This window comes from Capsicum annuum, chromosome 10 (genome assembly GCF_002878395.1).
Source record: "Capsicum annuum cultivar UCD-10X-F1 chromosome 10, UCD10Xv1.1, whole genome shotgun sequence".
Classification (NCBI taxonomy): Eukaryota; Viridiplantae; Streptophyta; class Magnoliopsida; order Solanales; family Solanaceae; genus Capsicum; species Capsicum annuum.
Window position 1 is genome coordinate 9,298,653 of NC_061120.1, and position 8,232 is coordinate 9,306,884.

Here is an 8,232-nt window from a genome sequence, read left to right on the forward strand (position 1 = left end):
ATATAAGACCTTAAAAAAATTATTTGAACTTTTTGCCCTTCATTAAAATTCCATGTTTTAGATAAAATCGTCTTTTTATGTTTTTTTCTCAAATTATTTTTTAATTATATTTGTTATATTGAATTCTAAAATATATGATATTACGACTTTAAGAAATATAATAAGACTTTTTTCTAAAATTAGGAGTCTTAAAATATAAAGTAAGTAGGTGTACGTTGAATCTTAAAAAAAAAACATGTTTTACCCTACTTTTAAAAACTTTATGGGAAACAAAGAGTTAATTTTTGTAATAAAATTTTTTTTGTTGTGTACATGAAAAAAAAAGTTCTAAAATTGTCAGAGCAAAATAAGAAAAACGTGAAATATGCAAAAGAACTATGAGTAAAAAGTTCTAATTTAGGACTTTGAAATCATGTATAAATATATTTATTATGTTTTACTTATTTGAACTATGTAGATTGTCAAGTAATTTTATAAATAAATATTTAAATATTAGACAAATAAATATTTCCTTTTTAACGTTAAATACACATGCAATACACGTATTCTAAACTAGTGTGTGTGTATATATATATATATATATATATATTACGAGTTCGATAGAATTTGATTTTTCTTTTTTTTGGACAAACAACATAAATCTCAATAGTTTGAAGTTTCATAGTAGAAAATTTTGATATTTTGTATAATTACTGAAAATCTCAATTTTAAATTTGTCGGGATATATAATTAGCTCCTAATACATTAAACGAAGATACATTTTTTCTTTGTAAAAATATATAATTAGCTCCTGGTACATTTTTTTCAATTTTGGATTTGTCGAGATACATAATACATCCAACGAAAATATATTTTTTTCTTTGTATAGATACATAATTAGCTTAGATACTTTTTTTTATTTTAAATCCGTAGAGATACATAATTAGCTCCCGATACATCCAATGAAGATACATAATTAGTTGGAATTGTTTTAATTACTTTATAAAGATGAAGATTTATGTACATATGATAAGTTTCTTTTTTTGATAACAATGTGAATATTACCATTGACAAATTAGAGAAGTCATCAATTATAAACTAAGAGCATTTCAGTCACCCTGAAATGATGAGCTTAAACCTCAGAAAACTACATACATAGTTAGTTTATCTAGTAAACTTCTACATCTCGTCAACTTCTTAGCAAACACAGGCAATTCGAATCTACCTATTAGTTCCTATTTTATCAGTGTGCTCACACTCTTAGTATGTACAATTTTTCCTTTGAATAATCTCCAGTTGTATGTCATCCATGTATGATATATCATAGGCCCCCAAAGAGCAGCTACTATCATCTTATGTATCTCCTTCCAATTTTTTCGTTTGATGTGGGCCAATACTTGTTTCACACTTCCTCTTTGCACTTGAATACCGAGCCAATCCATTAAAGCATTTCTTACTGCATTAAACCATCTACACTCCACAAATAAGTTATGTGCATCTTTCATGGTAGGCAGGGTACATAAATAACGCCCCAAATTATCAATATGTACATTCAACTTTTGTAGTCTCAGCTTTGTCAGTAACCTTTCTTTGACAGTCAGCCAAAGTATAAAACTATGATTTGATTGGGCAAATCAAACTAGCTATTTCATCTCTTCTTTGAGTACCCAAAAGGGCCAAGTAGCTTGCAGTTATAGAATAGGTGCCCCCAGCTGTCAAGTTATATCTATCCTGAGTGTACCAAGATCTCATATCACTCTTCAAAGAGTTAATCTTTTTCTAGTACCAGCTGCAATCTTGTGGTTGTTTGTGATCCCAAATGTTTGTAACATTCTTCAAATATATACCATGGACCCATCGAACCCATAAAGAGTTTTTATCCATAACCAGTTGCCACTAGCTTACCAACAGCAGCAAGATTCCATGTTCTGCTCTCCTTAATATTTAGACTCCCTTTGCCTTTAGGGACACATAAAGTGTCCCATGCAACTAGATTAATCTTCTTTTTATCCTTATCACCCCCCTTACATAGGTATTGTCTACATCTTTTGTCTATTTCTTTCAATTCACTTTGAGGTAGCACAAAAACTGCACCCCAGAAGTTAAAAATAGAGAACAAGACAACATTTATTACCTGTAACCTCCCTGCATATGACAATTTTCTTTCATAGCCAATACTAATTCTCTTGGTAATCTTTATTAATTAGAACCTGGCAATCCATCTTGTTCCATTTCTTAGAAGATAGGGGAAGTCCAAGATATCTCATGGAAAATGTACTAACTTGGAACCTTATTTTATCCAACAGCTTCACCTGAATGTTCTCCGGCACACCTGCCATGTAAATACTTGACTTCTCGATGTTTGCTATCACGCCCGAGTTAGCACTAAAGTGGTTTAAAGCTTCAATCACTCTCGTAACTGACTTTAAATCCCGTTTACAAAATATCATGAGTTCATCGATAAACACTAAGTGAGTTAACCTCAAGTCTTTGCACATTAGATGAAATTTGAAATCTGGAAGATCACTCATGCACTTCAAAATCCTTGACAGGTACTCCATTAATAAGACAAATAAGAGTGGAGACATGGGACCCCCTTGTCTAAGTCCTCTTCTTTCGGCAAAATATCTATACGCTTCTCCATTGACTCTAACAGTGAAGCGTGTAGAAGTGACACACGTCATCACTAGATGAACAAATTCATCTAGGAAAATATGATAAGTTAAGGTGTATGTTTATGTTATTTTTTCTTTTCTTTTTCGTCCAACCTTGTATTTATGTTAAAAATTCATTGAAGATGCATAATTACTCTATCTAAACTCAATAATTAAGTAAAAAAGGCATGAGAAATAAAAACTTACAACTAAAGTACTCGAGACTTCTGAGTTTTAATTAAGAATGAAAGAATACTTATCGTTTCATTCTAATTCTTTTCGGCAGCAATCATTCTACTATAGCTAATCTTTTTATAATGTTGTATTAGGAGATATTTTAATTTAATTTTTTTCTTTCTATTTGTAGAACACGTTTTTTCACACAAAGTACATTTATATATATAGTATGTCTAGTTATATAATATGGTCTAACGAGGGACCATTGCATCAAAATAAACAAATTAAATAAAGGGAGTTAGTTCACTAAACTTTTATTATGTGTGAACTCTGAAAAAGACCGAATCATAAGAGTTTATAGGTTCTCGTGGATACCATGGTAGGCCAATGCAGGTGGCATTACAGAGTTCAGGTGGTGGACCTTCTAGTCCAGTAGTTCAGGGTGGCCGTTTGGGCCCAGTTGTACCTTCTCCTATTGAGACTAACGTAGAGGTTGTTATCTATGTGATGAGATTGGCCATGTGGCCAGGGACTGTCCCTGTCGGGTGATTCGAGCTACTTCTATTTCATCTGCGAGGGGTAGGGGTGCTACTAGAGGTGGGAGGGGTAGATGTAGTGGAGCTCGTAGGGGTGGCTGTGTGTCCACTCAAGCAGTTAGTGGTCGTGGGGCTACCCAGGAAGCTGGTGGTCGTGGTCAGTGTTATGCTATACCAGCCAGACCTGAGGCAGAGGCTTCTAATCTTGTGATTACAGGTATTATCCCCATTTGTTTCAGACCTGCATCTGTATTATTTGATCTCGGGTCGACTTTCTCCTATATGTCTGTATATTTTACTTCGGGTTTTGATTTTGTTAGTGAGCCTCTTGCCATGCCTATTCGTGTATCCACCCTGATAGGTGATTCTTTAGTGGTGGATCAGGCTCATCGATCTTGTGTTGTGACTTTTATCGGGCGTAAGACTTTAATAGACTTGTTTGTGTTAGATATGATCAATTTTGATATTATTTTAGGTATGGATTGGTTGTCTCCTTATCATGTTGTCTTAGATTATTTTGCCAAGACCATGGCTTTAGCTTTGTCGGGTGTGCCAAGGATAGCTTGGAAGGGTGCACTTCATTCAGGTCCTAAGAGGACTATATCTTATGTTCAGGCTCGTAAATTAGTTGAGAGAGAATCCTTATCTTACTTGGTCCATATTCGTGACACCAATGTTATTTCGCCTCCTTCTTTAGATTCTGTACGTATTGTCTGTGAGTTTATGGACGTGTTCCCTACGAACTCGCCTGGTACGCCTCCATATTGATATATTAATTTTGCCATTAATGTTGATCCGGGCACCAAGCCCATTTCTATCCCTCCTTACAGGATGGCCCCAGCAAAGTTGAAGGAACTGAAGGATCAGTTGCAGGAGTTATTGGATAAGGGATTTATCCAACCTAGTGTTTCACCTTGGGGTGCACCTGTCTTGTTTGTGAAGAAAAAGGATGGGTCTATGCGGATGTGTATCGATTATCGACAGTTGAATAAGGTAACATTTAAGAATAAGTATCCTCTTCGTCGTATTGATGATTTATTTGATCAGCTCCAGGGTGCTGTGGTGTTTTCAAAGATTGATTTAAGCTCTGGTTATCACCAGTTGAGGATTAGAGCTTCGGATACTCCAAAAACTACTTTTCAGACTCGATATGGTCATTATGAGTTCTTAGGCATGTCCTTCGGGTTGACCAATTCCCCTGCCGCATACATGGAGTTGATGAACCGAGTGTTTTGACCGTATCTTGACTCCTTTGTTATTGTATTTATAGATAATATCTTGGTTTATTCCAAGAGTGAGGTTGAGCATGAGGAGAATTTGCGAATTATGCTTCAGAGATTGAGGGATGAAAAGTTGTATGTTAAGTTCTCTAAGTGCGAGTGTTGGTTGGAGTCTATTTATTTCTTGGGTCATATGGTGACTAAGGAAGGTATTATGGTTGATCCAACTAAGGTTGCAGCGGTTCGTGACTGGGCTAGACCTACTTCGCCCACTGAGATTCAAAGTTTTGTTGGCTTGGTCAGGTATTATCGACGTTTTATTGAGGGTTTTTCATCCATTGTAGCTCCATTGACCAAGTTGACCCAGAAGAAAATTTCTTTTCAGTGGTTCGATGCTTGTAAGGAGAGCTTCCCAAAGCTCAAGGATTTGTTGACTTTATATCCTATATTAGCTTTGCCTAAGGAGAGCGTGGGCTTTACTGTTTTTTTGTGATACTTCAGGTGTTGGGTTAGGTGTTGTGTTAATGCAGGAGGGTAAGGTAACTGCTTATGCATCTCATTAATTGAAGCCTCATGAGAGAAATTATCCTACCCATGATTTGGAGTTGTGCACAGTTGTGTTTGTCTTGAAGTTGTGGAGGCACTACTTGTATGGAGTTCGTTGTGAGATCTTTTCAGATCATCGTAGCCTTCAGTACTTCTTTACTCAGTGAGATCTTAATATGAGGCAGTGCCATTGGCTTGAGTTGCTTAAGGATTATGGCTTGACTATTCTCTACCATCTGGGCAAGGCTAATGTTGTTGCGTATGCCTTAAGCCGAAAGTCGACTAGCATGGGTAGCTTGGCGCATCTTTTGACCCAGGAGAGGCCTTTGGCCTTAGAGGTTCAGTCTTTAGCTAATCAGATTATTAGACTTGATATTTCAACACCGGGGCGTTTTTGGCATTTGTGGATGCTAGATCTTCTTTGATGGAGCAGATCCGAGTTTATCAGTTTGATGATATTGGATTGAGTTCGATTCAAGAAAAGGTATTGGGTGGAGAGGCTAAGGAAACCTCACTTGATTTAGATGGAGTTTTGTGGATTAGAGGCTGAGTTTGTGTGCCAAAAATGGGTGACTGGATTAGGTTGATCTTGGAGAAGACACATTATTCCAGATATTTCATCCATCCAGGTGTGACTAAGATGTATCATGATTTGAGACAACACTACTGGTGGGGTGGTATGAGGCGAGATATAGTAGATTTTGTGGCTCATTGCCTATGTTGTCAATGCCGAGCATATGAGACCTGGTGGTTTGCTTCAGAGGTTACCCATTCCTGAGTGGAAGTAGGAACGTATCACTATGGACTTTGTGACTGGTTTGTCTCGTACATTTTATGGTTCTAATAGTGTTTGGGTCATCGTGGATCGATTGACCAAGTCAACTCATTTTATTCCGGTTCAGTTCTCATTCAGTGCTGAGAGGTTGGCCCATATCTACATTCGTGAGATTATACGTCTGCATGTTGTGCTGGTGTTCATTATTTCAAATCGAGGTCCTTTATTCACATCTCACTTTTAGACGACTTTTCAGGATGAGTTGGGTACTCTAGTGGATCTTATTACAATGTTTCACCCTCAAACTGATGGCCAGTCAGAGCGGACTATACAAGTTTTGGAGGATACGTTTCGCGCATACGTGATAGATTTTGATGGCCAGTGGGAGCAATATTTGACTTTAGCAGAGTTTGCATATAATAATAGCTACCATTCCAGTATTGATATAGCTCCTTTTGAGGCATTGTATGGTAGGCGTTGTCGCTCTCCAGTAGGTTGGTTCGATGCTTCAGAGGTGAGACCTCGAGGTACGGACTTGCTTCGTGAGTCTTTGGATAGGGTTCGGATCATTCAGGATAGACTTAGAGCAGCTCAGAGTAGACAGAAGTATTATGCTGATCGTAGACTTCGTTCTGTGAGATTTGGTGTTGATGATCGTGTTTTCCTTTGAGTTTCACCCATGAGGGGTGTGCTGAGGTTTGGGGAGAGGGGCAAGCTTAACCCCAATATATTGGTCCATTTGAGATTCTTTGGACTGTTGGTGATGTGGCTTACGAGTTGGCTTTTCCCCCTGATCTATCAGCTGTTCATTCAGTTTTTCATGTTTCTATGCTTCGTCGCTATATTCCTGATGAGTCTCATGTCATTCATTGGGATTCGGGTGGTTAGATGAGTGGTTGTCCTTTGTTGAGGAATCGGTTTCCATTTTGGCTAGGGATGTTAGGCGGTTGCGCTCTAGAGTGATCTCTGTGGTTAAGGTCCTGTGGCGACATCGACCTATAGATGAAGCTACTTGGGAGGTTGAGTCTGATATGCGTAGTTTCTATCCCCAGCTTTTCATTGATTCAGGTATTTCTTTGCCTTAGTTCGAGGACGAACTAGATTTTTTAAGTGGAGGATGATGTAACAACCTAAAAATTTGATGAAATACGTGAAATTTATGATTTTATGTTATTTGACTATTTTACCCCTTTACGTAGTTGCATTATGATATTTTTGGGATGTAGGAGTGATTGACATGATTTTTGATGCATTTTGGTATCATTTATGCAATATTGTGGTTTTTGATGTCTTCGAAAGTCTTATTTTGGATTTATGTGGATATCTGTTTGTCCGTACGACGGATGGCCAAACGGACTACACTAGCAACTCCGGAATATTAATTTTAGGCTAGGTAGACCTTTGGTTCGGGGCCCGATGCACCCGAGCTCATTTCGACCTATTGATTGAAAAGTTGAAAAATTGAAAATATAGGTGTGGGATCCACATTTGGCCGAAACGAACTCGGATGGAAAATTCGACTTCGCCAGCAGATCCAGAATGTCGATTTTAGGGTGTTAGAATGTTTGGTATAATTTTACGGCTTTTAAATCTCATTTCGACCATCGGTTAGGAAAATTATAATTTCAGATTTCAGGGGTCAACTTTGTGAAAATGATATTTTTTTTAAAATATCATATCTCCATCACGTCCAGATCGTCGAATTTAGTGTGGTTGCATAGTTCGTTTGCATGTATCGGACTCCAAACGAATTTTGGGCACCCTGTCGAAGTTCGGGGTGGACTTTAACAGAAAATAAAACTGCAGCTTTTTGGTTCATTTTGGTGCAGATTTTCTACACTTATAAATATTTTTTGGGTCATTTTGTTCATTTTTCATCTTGTCTTTTAAAAGTTGAATCCTAAATAGTTTGGGAGCTTAAAAGTGAAGCTTGTGGGAGCTTGGGAAGATAGATTAATATCTATTTCTTGGTATTATTACGGATTTAAGATAAGAATTCACCCATTTTCTTAATAATTTCTTGATAAATTCGTCAAACCCCCAAAAATTTTAGGGTATGATTTTAAACCAAAATTTTCCTCTTTTCACTTGAATAATACTCTTATCTCATAATTACTAGTTTTTCATCAATTTAACCTTCAAAATAACTCCGATTCTTGATTTTAACCCGAATTTCAAAGATTTTACCCGGTAAAGCTCAAAAATGATTTTTATTCAATTTGAACCCCATTTTTTACTCAATTTAACTTGGGTTTTCAGCTGTAGGTTCCTAAAAATATGAGAAACATGTTTTTTTCGAAAACTCATTTTGGGGATCCGTTTTGACCCTGAATCAAAAGTAGTCA